Raw genomic sequence first — 13,837 nt, forward strand, 5'->3', positions numbered from 1 at the left:
GGATTAAGAGTGGTTAATTAACAACTGAGAAATTATAAGGAAAATGTCATTATTGGGTTAGAAAATATAGCATTCAGCAGAGCAAATTTCAAGAGTAAAGATATAGACACTTATGTTTCTGAACAGGCTGAATGGCACAGCTCAACACAATGTGAGTCAAAGAAGCAAGAAAAAAAGAAGGGAGGGGGCCACAAGAGGCAAAATATTTTATTCTAGTATCACCCAAATTGACTGTGGAAGTAAAAAGTTTCTACATTAAAAAAGTTAACATAAATTATATGAACAGTAATTTTGATAAAAGTCAAAATGAAATGTTCTGCATAGGACAAAAGATATGCCTAAGCAACACATCATATTTGCACAAGGACACTGAATGTCATGGGTATTAGTAACAAATGAAGAAGCTTAAGTCTATGGCAGACTGAGCAAAGACTTCAGTTTGGTATTCTATAACCCAAAGACTATAAACTGCTCTTACTACACAAAAACTCTAATGACATACAGAGTCTTTTGTAGGGACACTTGTGCTTTTGGTTGGCACATTATCTACTCTTTAATATGTGAAAGTAATACAGAAAGTTGTGAGAATTTGTGCAAAATTATTGTATTTGCAAAAATGGCACAAAAGTGAATTCAACAGTCGATGCACATGCACACTTCATTCACATCTTCAGTGACAAAAGCTATTCTGAACACTATAGAACTGAATAAGAATACTAGCTTCAACAACAGCTGCTAAGCAATAGAGTCACGTAAGTTACACCAAAATGGACAAATATTGCCCAAGTAAAATTCTGTTGTTAAAGCTGAAACATATTTAAGGCCATTCAAGTTCAAGCATAGGATACAAATCTTTTGGAGCCCCATCTATTTGTGTTTGAAACTTGTGAACTTTCTTCTAACTGTGGTCTTAAATCTGTTTTACAAAACCCCAAAGGAAAATCCAGAAGAAATTAACAGCAGAGGTTATATGAAATAGGAGTAATATACAAAGCTATAATTAAAATATATTAAAGAAAGTCAACATTAAAACTGCGAAACTTGTTACTTGTATCTAGCCCTACACTAGGAGTTAGGCAATATATACAATCATTTTTAAGTAGATTGCTTTATGTTGCTCTAACATGTTCTTTTCATCAGTGCACTGTTAAACTAATCAAAAACTCTACACATGTATATTCTCTTACAATAGCAGCACATACTACCGCTACCTGCAAAGCCATCACTCTCAAATGACTTAATGAGTAAAAGGAAATAAAAAGCAGAGGAGGAACATATTAAGGAGAAATAACGGGGTTTAGAAGATTCATGCGGTTCAGCTCTTTTTAATCAGCCAGCCAGTTTGCTAGCAACAAGAGATGGTTTCCACTGAGGAAGGTCCTGTGGAGAGGGATGTAGTCACCAGTGAACTCTGTCTCATCCTGGGTTGCAGTAGGAAGTTGCTTGTTCTTTCTTTTTGCTTTAGCCATGTTGCAATCCCCAGAGTCAAAATATTTTTACCCTTTATGCAGTCATTTACTTAAAAAATCTGAACCTCCAGGATTTTGTCTCAGATGAGGATACCTGGCTTTAACTTTTGCTTCTTCAGCTTTCTCTGGACTGATCACTTTATCTTCCATTTCCTTCTGCTCCTCTGCAGAGGCTGCCTGGGGGACTTCTGCAGACATACTGCTCCCTCTCCGGACAAGAAGCTGAGAAGAGAAGTGCCCGAGACAGTGGAATTTTTTTTTTTTTTTTTTATCTTTTACTCTATGGCTGATTCATGTCAAGACAGTGGAATTTTTTAATGTGTCACCTGGCATCATGGAATAGTGGCAGTCTTGTGTGATGTCCCTACTGGTTTTTCCTTGGTTCTTGAATTCCAAATGTTTGAGAACCACTGTCATACAAGAACCAGTTCAATCCCCACCTCACCCTTGGGGTTTTCCCTGACCTTTAGGGCTCCCACTTTTCCTTGCTTTTAAAAAATATCAGTTAGGATATTTTCCCTGTAAAGTCATATGTATATAGGTGCAGGACAATTGGTAAATGTAAAAACTCACAAAGAAGAACATAGCAATCCTCTGTAGTCTCACTTCTTAAGTGAAAATAAGTGAAAATAAGAGATGCCCTTCTATTCTGCTTTCTGAGTTTATCATTTAACTTTTTAACATTTTGTATAAGTTGTATGGTAATTTCATAATATTCTATCCTCCTCTTCCTATACAATTAAGTGCTGACTTGGTCTAGCTCCTGGGGTAAGCATTTACAGGTATGAGCCACTTAATCCACACAACAACCTTGTAAAGTGGGTACTATTATTATTTCCTCTTTGTAACTGAGGCTTAGAGTGTTTAAGATATACACCCATTTTACAGAGCTGCTAAGTTGTGGAATCTTTCTAACCAGGAGATCCTGGCTCTGGAGCCCAGACTCCAAAATAGTCTGATCCAGTACTCTTCCATCATATGGATTTACCAGTTTACTTAACCATTCTTTTATTTTTGCTCCTTTTCCTTTTTTCCTCCAAGTTTCTGGTATTATAAATAAAGCTGCCATGTACAACCTCATGATTAATTATTTGTGTACATTATCCATAAGTATTTCTGTAGAATAATTTCTGGCAGAGGATTTGCTTGATCAAGGGGATTACAGTTTTAAGGCTTTGACAAAATTCACCAACCTGCATCTCAGATTGTTGTGTCTTTTCAGAATATTGTATCCTTGATGCTCCATCCAATAAGCTAAGCAACGAAGAGCCAGTGCAGCCAAAAATAAATAAATTAAAAAAAATACTTTTGTTATATGATGCTTTAGTTACTAATATGGTAATAATCCACAGTGATCCAAACCCTTGTATAATTCAGTCCCCATGAATACCTGTGACTTGTTTCTAATGAACAGAATATGGCAGAAGTAAAAGGATCTTGCAGGTGTAATTAAAGTCCCTAATCAATTGATTTTCAGTTGATCAAAATGGAGATTATCCTCCGTGGGCCTTACCTAATTAGGTGAGCCCTTTAAAAGGGCTTGCTGAAGTTAGGCTCAGAGCAGTAGAAACTGTTACTGACTTTTAAGAAGTAAATCATCATGAAATGAAGCTGCAAGTAAATGAATTCCATCACCAATATGGGAGTTCAGAAGTTTATCCTTCCCTACCGCACCTCCGTATGAGAATGCAGTCTGGCCATCATCTAGATTTCAGCCCTGTAAGGCCCTGAGCAGAGAACCCAGGTAAGCCATGCCCAGACTTCTGAGTTACAGAAACTCTTAAATAATAAATGGGTGTTGTCTTAAGCCACTGAGTTGTATGCTAATATAACTAACAAGACTGCAAATTTTCCATGTGTTATTAACCATGGTTTCTTCTTCTTTGCAGTTCATGTTTCTGCATTCATCATTTTCTTATTTGGGTTGTTAATACTTTTTGTTTTAAAGATATCAACCCCTTTGTCTGTCATAAATAATAAACAGCCACTGCATTTTCATGTGGTCAGATCCATTGGTCTTTCCTTTTTGTGGTGCCACTTGGAAAGTCCATCCTCATTCCAAAGTGACAGCATGAGTCACGTACATTTTGTCTAGTACTTTTGTGGTTTCATCATTACATTTAAATCTTTAATCCATCTGAAGAGGTTTTTGGTAAACGGTGGTACAGAAAAGCCCAACTTTGACTGCTTTCAAATATACAGATGATATCTGCTGAATAATCATTTGCTTTTCAACTGAATTTATATCAGATCAAAAGTCTAAATTTGGCTTTTTCCATGTGTTACATTAGGTCTATCCTGTTCTACTTTAGTATCAAACTGTTTTCATTATTAGAACTCTACGATGCATTTGAGTATAGTAGAAAAAAAAATCACCCCTCATTTCTCTTCTTTCATAGACTTTCCTCATGATTCTCAAACATTTCTTCTTTCATTTTATCTTTGGAATTGTTTTGTCAAATTCCATTGGCAATTTAATTGTATCTGTGGCACACCGAGATACATTTATAGATTTGTACACATACAGATTATAGAATCGACTTCCCTTATTTCCATACCTGAACATGTTTAGAACTGTGTGTCTTTTTCATAACCTCGTCAAGATAGGTTTAGTCGTGTACACCTTCCACGTGTCTTATTGGATTAATGACAGGGCTTTAAATATTTTCATTTAAGATATCCTACCTAGTATATTTTGATAATTGTTTATTTACTAGATTTTTTTTAACTTACTTGTGCAACCATAAATCAGTAAGAGTCTGGCAAAAATCAATGAAAGCATTCTGTGAGAATCAGTTCTTAAACAATTATCAGTACCCCCTCGTGGGATATATGTACCTATGCTGATTAGTCTAAACCAACAAGAAAATCCCAAATTCCTTGCAGTAATTGGTTCAGGAATGGACAAATCTAAGCTAAGTTGGGCCAGTGAAACAGAAAAGAGGTTTTCCAGGGGATTGTGATAAGAAGCTTTCTTGCTCTTTGATGAGAACCCTAGGAAGCCAGCTTTTCCCATTGGTCGCAGTCAAGGAGACGCGTGTATTTTGGCAGCTGTTGTGTGACCATAAGAAGCTCCCTCAGAATGAAGCCGAGTCTGTGGATAGCAGAGCAGAGACAGCAAAAGACTGTGCTGATGACACCTTTGAACCCCTGGATCATCTAACTTGAGATCTGCCCTGCCTCTGGGCTTGTTCTTTGAGCCAGTTCCTTTTCTGTTTGTGCCCCTTTCACCTGGGCCTTTTTTAGCCCAAAGCACCCTGCTGATTATGAGGACCGAGTGAGACAGATGAAGGACAGTTCCCAGCACAGAGTGGCTGCTCAGTATATGATGGCGCCACCCGCCACCATCCCTGACCCCTAGCCCTGCCGGGTCTTACTTCCCTGTCCAGTGCAGACCTGCATCCAGCCTTCGGTCCCACATTGTCTCCCTCCTCACTCACATTCGGAGCTGTCTCACCCTTAAAGACCCTGCTCAAATTCTATCTCCTTCACAAATGCTGTTTAACTCGTGGGGAATTCTCCTCCATGCTCGGCTTGTCTGAGCCTCATCACACACTGCCTCCCGTGGCTGCCTTTGCCTTCCTGAGTCTGGTCCATCTCCCCATTCGCTATCTAGAGTGAATCCCTTCAGGGCCTGGACCACCCAGTGTACCTCAGCCTCCTGCACTGGTCTGCCTCCTGCAACCTCTTGCCCCTTGTAATGTTCAGTGAGTACTTGATGCCGAAGTTACCAACCTTTAAATTTCTTCTCTCCCTTGTTTTTCCACCATTTGTGGGCACCGGGATTCAGCTGAATGAGATTCCTACAACAGCAAGAAGGGTGTTATTATTTTGTTCTGAAGGTCTCTACAAGTGTAAGGCATGTCTAAAGTGGCTATAAATAATTTATATTGTCCATAACTCAAGTCGATCAAAATAGACCTCATCACAGTGATGCGGCGAAATCTGGTACAAGCTGCTTTTCTGCTGCCTCCAAACCCATTACACACTCGGCGCAGATGAAAATCTGCTTGGATTCCCTCCTGAATCGGATTAATGCCCCATCCGCAATCACATTAATCACAATCTGTCCAAGATTAGACCCTGGATAATCCCATTGGACAAGAGGTGACAACCCATATTCTATCATCTCATTTATTATCTGTTTTTGGAATTTACTAGTAACTCTAGCCTCCAGAAGATGTTTTCTGGTGAAAGAGGATCCTCTGCAGATTCTTCTGAAAAACTGTCAGTTCATGGGCTTTGAATAGAGCCAAGCACTTGGTGTTATTGATGCCTCCTATTTTGTTTCCAGGTGATGAACAGACAACAAAATCCCCAAGTCCATAGTCTTTGTTATGAGGAACACGTACACATTTAGCTTTTTACAAACCTATGTTGGAAAGAATTAAAGACATCCTTCAAAACCTTTAAACTATCAGGACAACAACTTTCTGAAGAGACAGCTTCATGTTTGAGGATATATGATATTTTCTTTTCTGCTTGTTTTAGTATCATAAAGGTAAGCATCTATGGTTGGTAAAGGGGCTATAACTGGCCCCCAAAGTCTGACCCCCACACACACATTCACACATCTGTGCAGGATGGAGGACTTTTTACAATATTCCATTTCCTGCTGGCAAGTCAAACTGAACTCTGATAGCTGATGTTCCTCTTATTTGCTCTAGAAATACTGCTCAAGGGAAATGCTAGGACCAAATGAGTCAGGGCAAACCAATTCCGTGCCCACATTCTCAGACCTCTGGTGCGGGAGCAGAGCAGAGAAAGCCAACCCCAGGAAGGATACAACCCACATAACAGGACTGTTGCCCACAATATTGGTGTCTGTATCTCAAACCAGATGTATTTTTCAATATCTTTAACAAGTAAGTTACAAATGAGTGGTATTCTTTTCCTCATTCTTCTAGACTATGAATAGAAATGCTTCCCTTGATCCCATGGAAATGGTTGCCAGGAACTGATCACCAGCCAACTCTCCCCAAACTAGCCTGCTGTCAACCTGCTGTTTCTAGGTTTCTAGATGGAGAGAGGAGCCGTCCATCCATAGGATCTCTTCCTTCAACCCCTGGCCCCTTACCCCCTCCTGACTCACATCCTTGTTTTCTCTTGTCTTGCTTGACGCACCCACTCTTTCCATAGCACACTACGCTTTTGCTATTTTCCATCCGAATCACTCAGGCCAGGCAACAGGATCATAGATGTTCCCTTTGGCCAAGAGAATCCCTCAGACTCCTCAGTGGAAGTTCGAGGCTACACACAGTCTGACACGAGCTTCCCTTTCAGTCTTTCACTCATGCTGACTCCTCCACGAAAGTCCAGTCACACGGACCGGCCTTAGGTCCGCTACAGTGTTTGTCCTGTCCCCTTTCTCTAGGGCTTTGCTCATGTCACTGTCCTGGTTTTTTCTGCCTCTCCCAGCTGCTCACCTTTCCCCCAAATGCACTTGCGCCACTCATCTCCTCTCTCTATCTTTGAGACCATTTCCTCTTCCAAGCAGACTTTCCTGATCCTTTTCTTCTTGGTACTCATCCTATAGGGCTCATATAAGATGCCACAGGCTCTAAGCAGTCTCTCCAGCCAACCCATTCTGTGCTCCTTCCCTGGGGAGCACAAACCTGTTCCAGGTTTGGTAGCTCTCTTCTCAGAGCTGATCATAAGTTAAAGGTGAACAAAGTCGAACATGAGGTAAAGTGGCGAGGACAGATTTTAACTAATAATATCTTTTGTATCAGGGATAAGAGTCGCATAAACTGAACTCAACTGCAACTTGTATAGAGGTGACCAGACACCTTAAAGGGAGAGTGAGGGAGTAAGGAGGGCTCATAAGAGTCAGCAAGGTGAAAAACTGCAAAAGGCTGGAAGCGGGGGTTGGTCCATGAGAAATCCATTGGGGTTTGCTAATGGGTTCTTATCCAAGGTAGGCTCCTGCCCTGCCACAGAGGCTGGAAGATAGGAGGCTGGCCCTATCTTCAGGTGTTGGTTGGAACAAAAAGTAAATTCTTTCAGCAGCCTTGAGTGTTTTCAGGTAGACACTTTAAGTGGGGCTGGGATGATCTTAGGGATGTGGACTTGAGATGTGAGAAACTATGTTCGTGTTTTGCTCAAATCTACAGGCTAAGACTGAGGCCTAGTTGAGAAAGGGCTCAGAGGAGCCTGGCTAAAGTTTGGTCAAGGAGAGACTGTGTGTCGCCTCCCTTCATCATCCTCTCCTCCTTAGCCTTGTTTCAGTGAAGGCACCCTGTCCAACCAAGGCCCCCAACCTTAGCCTGGACCATTTGGTAAGAGGCCAGCCCTTCTGCAAAACCACCCAATCTTGGTTTGGTGATTCTATTCCTTTTAGAGCTCAATCTTTCCCTCTTTCCTTCTCTCCTTTTCTTTCTCACTTTGCTCAGTATCCTGATCTTGGCAAAGGGAGGGATAATGATAGGATGAAACCACACTTTAGAAGGTAGATCCTGTGAGGCTGACAGAAGTCAGCCAAGAATGCCAGTGCCTGGGGCCAGACTGCTCAGAACCACATCCAGGTCACCTAAGCCAGCTGGGGATTCCCCTTCTGGAAAGATAGGAAAAACACAACTGTCCCTAAAGCCATCAGCATGGGTCTTTTTTATGATCTCCTCCCCTCCTGGGACGTAAGCTTGGCAGGTTATCCCCTGCAGCTATGAGGGTGTGATTTGGAAAGAAACAAAGGCTCCCAGGTGGTTTTGTTTTTAAAGGGCTACTTTTTCTCATCCTTCTATAGTGATCGGATTGATCCCCCAAGGGCAAGAGTGCTACAGACTCTGGATTTCTTAACACAGAATGACCTTTGTCACATGTCCACTATAAACAAAGTAGCCAACAAGTAAGTTCATCCCATCTGGAAAGACTCACATAGTGAAAGTTGATAACTGGTCTCATGGACTAGTGGGTTTAAGTCTGAGTCCCACCTCTTACTAGATGTATTAACTCATTTAGGTTATTAATTTATTCATTTCTGAGCTGCTGGAAGATGGTAAAAGGACCTGCCTCAACATCTCAGATGCAGAGTCAGCTTCATGAGCTGCACCTGGTGGGGCCCCGTCCTTGGCTTCACGCTTTGACACTGCCATCTTGAAATTCTTACTAATTTTTAAGCAAGGGACGCCACATTTCATTTTGCACTGGTATCCACATATTACGTAATCCAGCCTGTCCTGGGGGTTGTTGGGAACTTTAAATGAGACCTCTTAAGATGACTGAGCCCCAGGCCTGGCCAGAAGCAAATGTTCAGTGAATGTTAGGGAGGGACGGGCCCGCCCTGTGTCACTGGGTGCCTATTGGCTCAGAGGAAGCTGGTGGGGGTCAGGCAAGAGAGCCTGCGGAGAGAGGATGGGTTTGGATATCAGGGGGCCTGGAATCTGACTCTGATTTGCCAAGTTTCTTGCTCTTCCCAGGCCTGAGCTGCTGTCTGAAACATGGTGCCAAACTCCCTCCAAAATCGAGCTCTCAGAAGCCTATGGTGGTGATGATGTGGGTGCTGAGACCCCTTCTGGCCTCCTCTGTACAATGTCTCCAACTGTCTTTGGAGACAAGGGTGTGGGCTGGGAAGGGGATGGAGGCAGGAGCCAGAGGAGAGCCCTGGTCCTCGGGTGGGCAAAGAGAAATCCCATCCCAAAGAACTCCAGCAGGAAGACCCCTGGCCTGGGTCAAGGGACCTGGCTTATTTCTGTCACTTACATGCTGGAAGACAGGTCATCGGCCTCCAGTTTCCTCTCTGATACTCACAGTGGGATTAATGCTGCCATCACGAGCAACAGCTTCCTTTGTGTTGGGCAGACAGTGTGTCTGTGACATGCCCTTTGTGAGTGATTCGGAGCCCATATAGGGTAATGATACTACCAGCAAGTCAGGGGGCAGAGAGTCTGGTTCAAGCCCTGGCACCACCGGCTATGGAACCTGGAACAAATTACCTAATATCACCAAGTCTCAAGGTCCTCATCTGTGAAACAGGGACAACTTTTATTTACATGGCTGCATTGGATTTTAGTTGCAGCATGCAAGATTTTCGCTGCGTCCTGCAGGGTCTTCCGTTGCAGCGCACAGACTCTAGCTGTGGCATGAGGGCTCAGTAGTTGCAGTGTGTAGACTTAGTTGCTCTGTGGCATGTGGAATCTGAGGTCCCTAACCAGGGGTCAAATCCACATCCCCTGCATTGCAAGGTGGATTCTTAATCATTGGACCACCAGGGACATCCCAGACACAGGGATAACTTTAAAAATAGTAACTCCTTCCTAGAATTGTAGTGACGCACGGGCAGTGCTGTGTGTGAAGGTGGCTTCAAGTTAGAGTCCTGTATGTTAGCTATGATGACGATGATTCTCAACATGAAGGTTAAGCCCCACATTCTTCCCCATATATGTGGTTCCTTGATGATGAATAGGAGACAAAACATCTCGCGGCAGGTAAATGTCTCCTGAGTGGGTAAGAACAGGAAGGCAGTTAGCGGGGAAGGAAGTGGAGTGTGTGTGCATGTGCAGGCCTGTAGGAGCTGTCTGTGAGCTCTGTGCTTGAGGAGGAGGAGGCCAGGCAAGGATGACCACCTCTCTGGTCTGCAGTTTTCTCTCTGTCAGACAAAGGCCTGAAAGAGAAAGTCTCCAAAGGGTCTTGCAGATTTTTGGTTCGCGAGCTCTAGAAGGAAAGAGGGGAGGCTTGACTAAGCAAAACTGTGAGATAATAAAGCCTGCTTTGTGATCTGCTCCCAGGCCCCAGCCCCCCTGCCCGATTCCTTCCTGCTCTTTCTTTCAGGTTTTGCTTTCAGGGTAGGAGCTGCTGTACCTGTATTGTGAGTGACCACCTGTTCTGTGCTTTCTCAAGGATTTCCGTACAGTAAGCCTATCTTTTAGGGGAACTGTGAGTAGAGTTTAAGGCAGCAATGGTGGGGTGGGGGAGGTCTGGGGAGAAGGAATCCAGAGAGACTTCTCTGTGCTTCCAGAATCTTCCCAGGAGGAGGGTCATAGCCAGGGCTAGTTTTATGGAATACATAGAGCTCTGGAGCTCAAGCTGCTATTCCCTGTAAGGGTAGAGAGTGCTCTAAAGCCCAGAAAAGGAAGGCCCCCAGATCTCCTGTGCCCTGTAGTCTGGGACATGGAGAAGGAGCCCGTGGGAGTAGCTGGGAAGCAGATACCCAAGGCAGGCTCAGATCAATGGCACCTTGTGGCTGTGCCAGGGGGAAAGGACTTTTGCTTCTCTCACTCTTGTGCTCACTCTCAAGGATGGCTGAGACCCAGGAGACCCACATGGAGGGGTCTTGAAAACAGTCCCTGATTTTCTAGCTCCAGAGAAGTGAAGCTGGTGACAGATGGAACCACACTCACGTGGGTCTTCGACCACAGTGGAAGCAGCAAAGCCTATGGAGCCAGGCAGACCTGCTGTGAATGCCAGCTCTGATTTATCCTGTGACCAGAAGCAATCATGTCACCTCCCTAAGTTTCAGTTTCCTCGGGGATTGAAGGAATCTAACACTACCCACTTCTTCATGTGCATGTGTGCTAAGTCACTTCAGTCATGTCTGATTCTTTGTGACCCTATGGACTGTAGCCCACCAGGCTCCTCTGTCCATGGGATTCTCCAGGCAAGAATATTGGAGTGGGTTGCCATGCCCTCCTCCAGGAGATTTTCCCCACCCAGGGATTGGACCCGCCTCTCTTGTGTTCTCCTGCATTGGCAGGTGGGTTCTTTCCCACTAGAGCCCCTGGGAGGCCCACCCACCTCATCACATTGCTGTAAAGACCTAATAGGCTAATAGCAGGGTTTTAGCACACGATGGAGACTGAAAGAATACTGGTTTATGACCCGGCTATCTGACATCCCAGGAGAGATCAACTACTTACCCTACTGCCCCCCAACACCTCCCCTCCTTCCCACTCTTGCCCACAGCCCCCACAACACCCCCTTCCCTAATAAGGTCTCAAACAATTAGTTTTTCTGGGTTGTAGGAGGAATTTCTCTTGGCCCAAGAGATCAACAGTCTATACCTAGGATTCCAGCCCAGAGCCGCCCCCTCCTGGCTGCCTGAGCCATTGAGTTAATTGATTTGCTTGCTCTTGTTGGGAGCTGAAAGTCTGGCCAGGCACGGAGCTCCTGGAGAGGGAGGACAACCAGCCAAGAGCACCTTTTTCGTTTACTACAGAAGGGTACCTACCACCTATGGCCTCCCTGTCCTGAGACTGTGCCCAACTACACAGATATCATCTGTACACAAACTCTTCACTCAGACCACACTTTCTGAGACTCCATCCCCACAGAAGCGACACACAGAACAAGCATACATGGAAATGCACAAAGAAACCATCAGATGACACATACACACAGATATACTGAGACTTCCCCTCCACACCCAGAGGCAGGCAGTCACCGCGAACAGGTAAGGCACGATGTACACACAGACTCCCAATATGAAACAGCAATGATAAGTGTCATATTTTCCACGTATTGCACTATGTGCCAGATATTGTTCTAAGCCTTTTCCTGAGAATAATTCTTACAACAGTAGAGGTAGATACTATTTTAACCCCTCTCCCCCATTTTACAGATGAGGAAACTGAAGGTCAGGGAAGTAAAATAACATGCCTGAGGTCACAGAGTGGCCACGTGCAGTCATATCCACCCATACCCGCCCCCTCGTTCCTCAACCCCATTTATTTTCATAGACACGTTATTCAAACAGAGCATTCTCCCCACCCGACGTGCTCCACATACACTGAGGGTGAGTGCTGTTTGGGGCGCTAAGTGGCCAAAGACTCAAGAAATGGCATGTGGGCACAGCAGCTGGTAAGCTGTGCTGAAGAACCGGACAGTGAGAAGACCAAACGTTCCAAAGGTAGTGGCGGTGGTTAAAAGTCTTACAAGCCCGACGGGGCTACCACGTGAAGCGCTCAGCACAGCGCTGGCCGGCGGAGGGGCGCTCGCAGGCTGTGCGGGGACCGTCCTCGGGTAGTGAGTTCAGTGTGCGCTGAAGGTCTAGCCCCAGCTCTCCGCAAAGCCTCTCCCTGCATACTTGACTGTACCCATTTCCCAGCAAGCAGTCCAGAGCCCACCGACAAGCAGGCCGACAAGCCTTACGTTTTTAGCAGAAGGGCCGTGGAGCTCCACCGTGCCCTCAGGTCGACGTGGGCCGAGCCTGAGATTCCTGTGGAGACTTTTTATGCCTAGGAGCCCACCTGCGCCCCACTCAAGCGTACACCAAGTTCTTGGTACACCTTTTAATGGGAAAAACAATAGCCACCCTGGTTGGGTAAGTGTGATTTATAATTCATGGGCCAGTCTTTGAACCCTTTCAGAAAAAACCCACAGCAATTTTCTTTGAAAGAAATGCCTGGACTTTGCTCAGAAGTCGCAAGTTTTCTAAGGAACGACAAGCCACTGCACAGATAGTAAATCACCCTGCGCACCACATTTGTTTCTAATTATTTGCATTGCAGTTCGTTTGTGAGATAAAACAGAAGAGTTTATAAATATCGTTTATTCTGGAAGTGAGACACACATTCGACCCCAGTCTTGTTCCTAGGAGCTATGCTATTCGAGTTGGGAAAAGAATGAGGGAGTCCGTGTCAAATTACACCCCCGCCCCAAATGCAAGTCAAGGCTGGAGTCTGGATCCGGCGAGGGTCTTCGGATTCTGCGTTCTGGTGCTATCCACCTAACGCTCCAACTCGGAGTTTTCCGCAGGCGGACGGGTGGGGAACGTCTAAACAGAGTTTACCCAACCCTTAACCTCTCTCTCTAGCTTGGAACCTGAGAACAAAGGCGTCTGAGAGAAGAACGCTGACCGGCTGGACGGTGAAGGTCTTGTTCAAACAGACCACCTTCTCCCCAGCTCTCGTCACAAGTGGGTGAATTTTCTTGTTGTTGTTAATGAAAGAAAGGAGCATTTAAAAGAGACACCTCCGCCCTTTACTCCCCCAGGTATTCATCACCCTGCTCGAGCACGCCTGGGGAGACCGCCCCGCGTCTAAGAGGAAGCTCAGAGCTGCAGCGGTCTCGAAGACAGCTCAGCAGTGACGCAAGATCCAGCCGGGATAGCCCGACCCGGGGCCAGAATGAGGATCCTTGTAGGTTTCCGGGGTGGGGGCCGCGCTCCATTGTTCACTCTGGGCCAATCAGGGCTGGCTTATTTCCTTCCAGCCAATCCCCTGTCACCCCCGCCTTCCACCCACCCCGCCCATCAGCCCCCAGGTCCCCAACACCTCCCTCGCATCCCCCGCGGTTCTGGGGAAGCTTCGTGACGCCACAGGTCCCGCCCCCAGCTCCTGCCACGGGCGAGTGCGTGCTGACGTCATGCTGCGTGCGGGCCGGTGCGGAATCGCTCCTTCAACTCCGCGGGGCAGGAGTTAGTTAGCAAAGAACCG

At 45.3% G+C, this 13,837-nt stretch overlaps 1 pseudogene; it reads right to left on the reverse strand.

Moving 5' to 3' along the window:
* Window positions 1–1,329: 1,329 nt before the first annotated feature.
* LOC136147528 (cAMP-regulated phosphoprotein 19 pseudogene) lies at window positions 1,330–1,667 on the reverse strand (annotated as a pseudogene).
* Between the last annotated feature and the right edge of the window lie 12,170 nt (window positions 1,668–13,837).

Source organism: Muntiacus reevesi, chromosome 15, assembly GCF_963930625.1.
Source record: "Muntiacus reevesi chromosome 15, mMunRee1.1, whole genome shotgun sequence".
In the NCBI taxonomy this organism is placed as follows: Eukaryota; Metazoa; Chordata; class Mammalia; order Artiodactyla; family Cervidae; genus Muntiacus; species Muntiacus reevesi.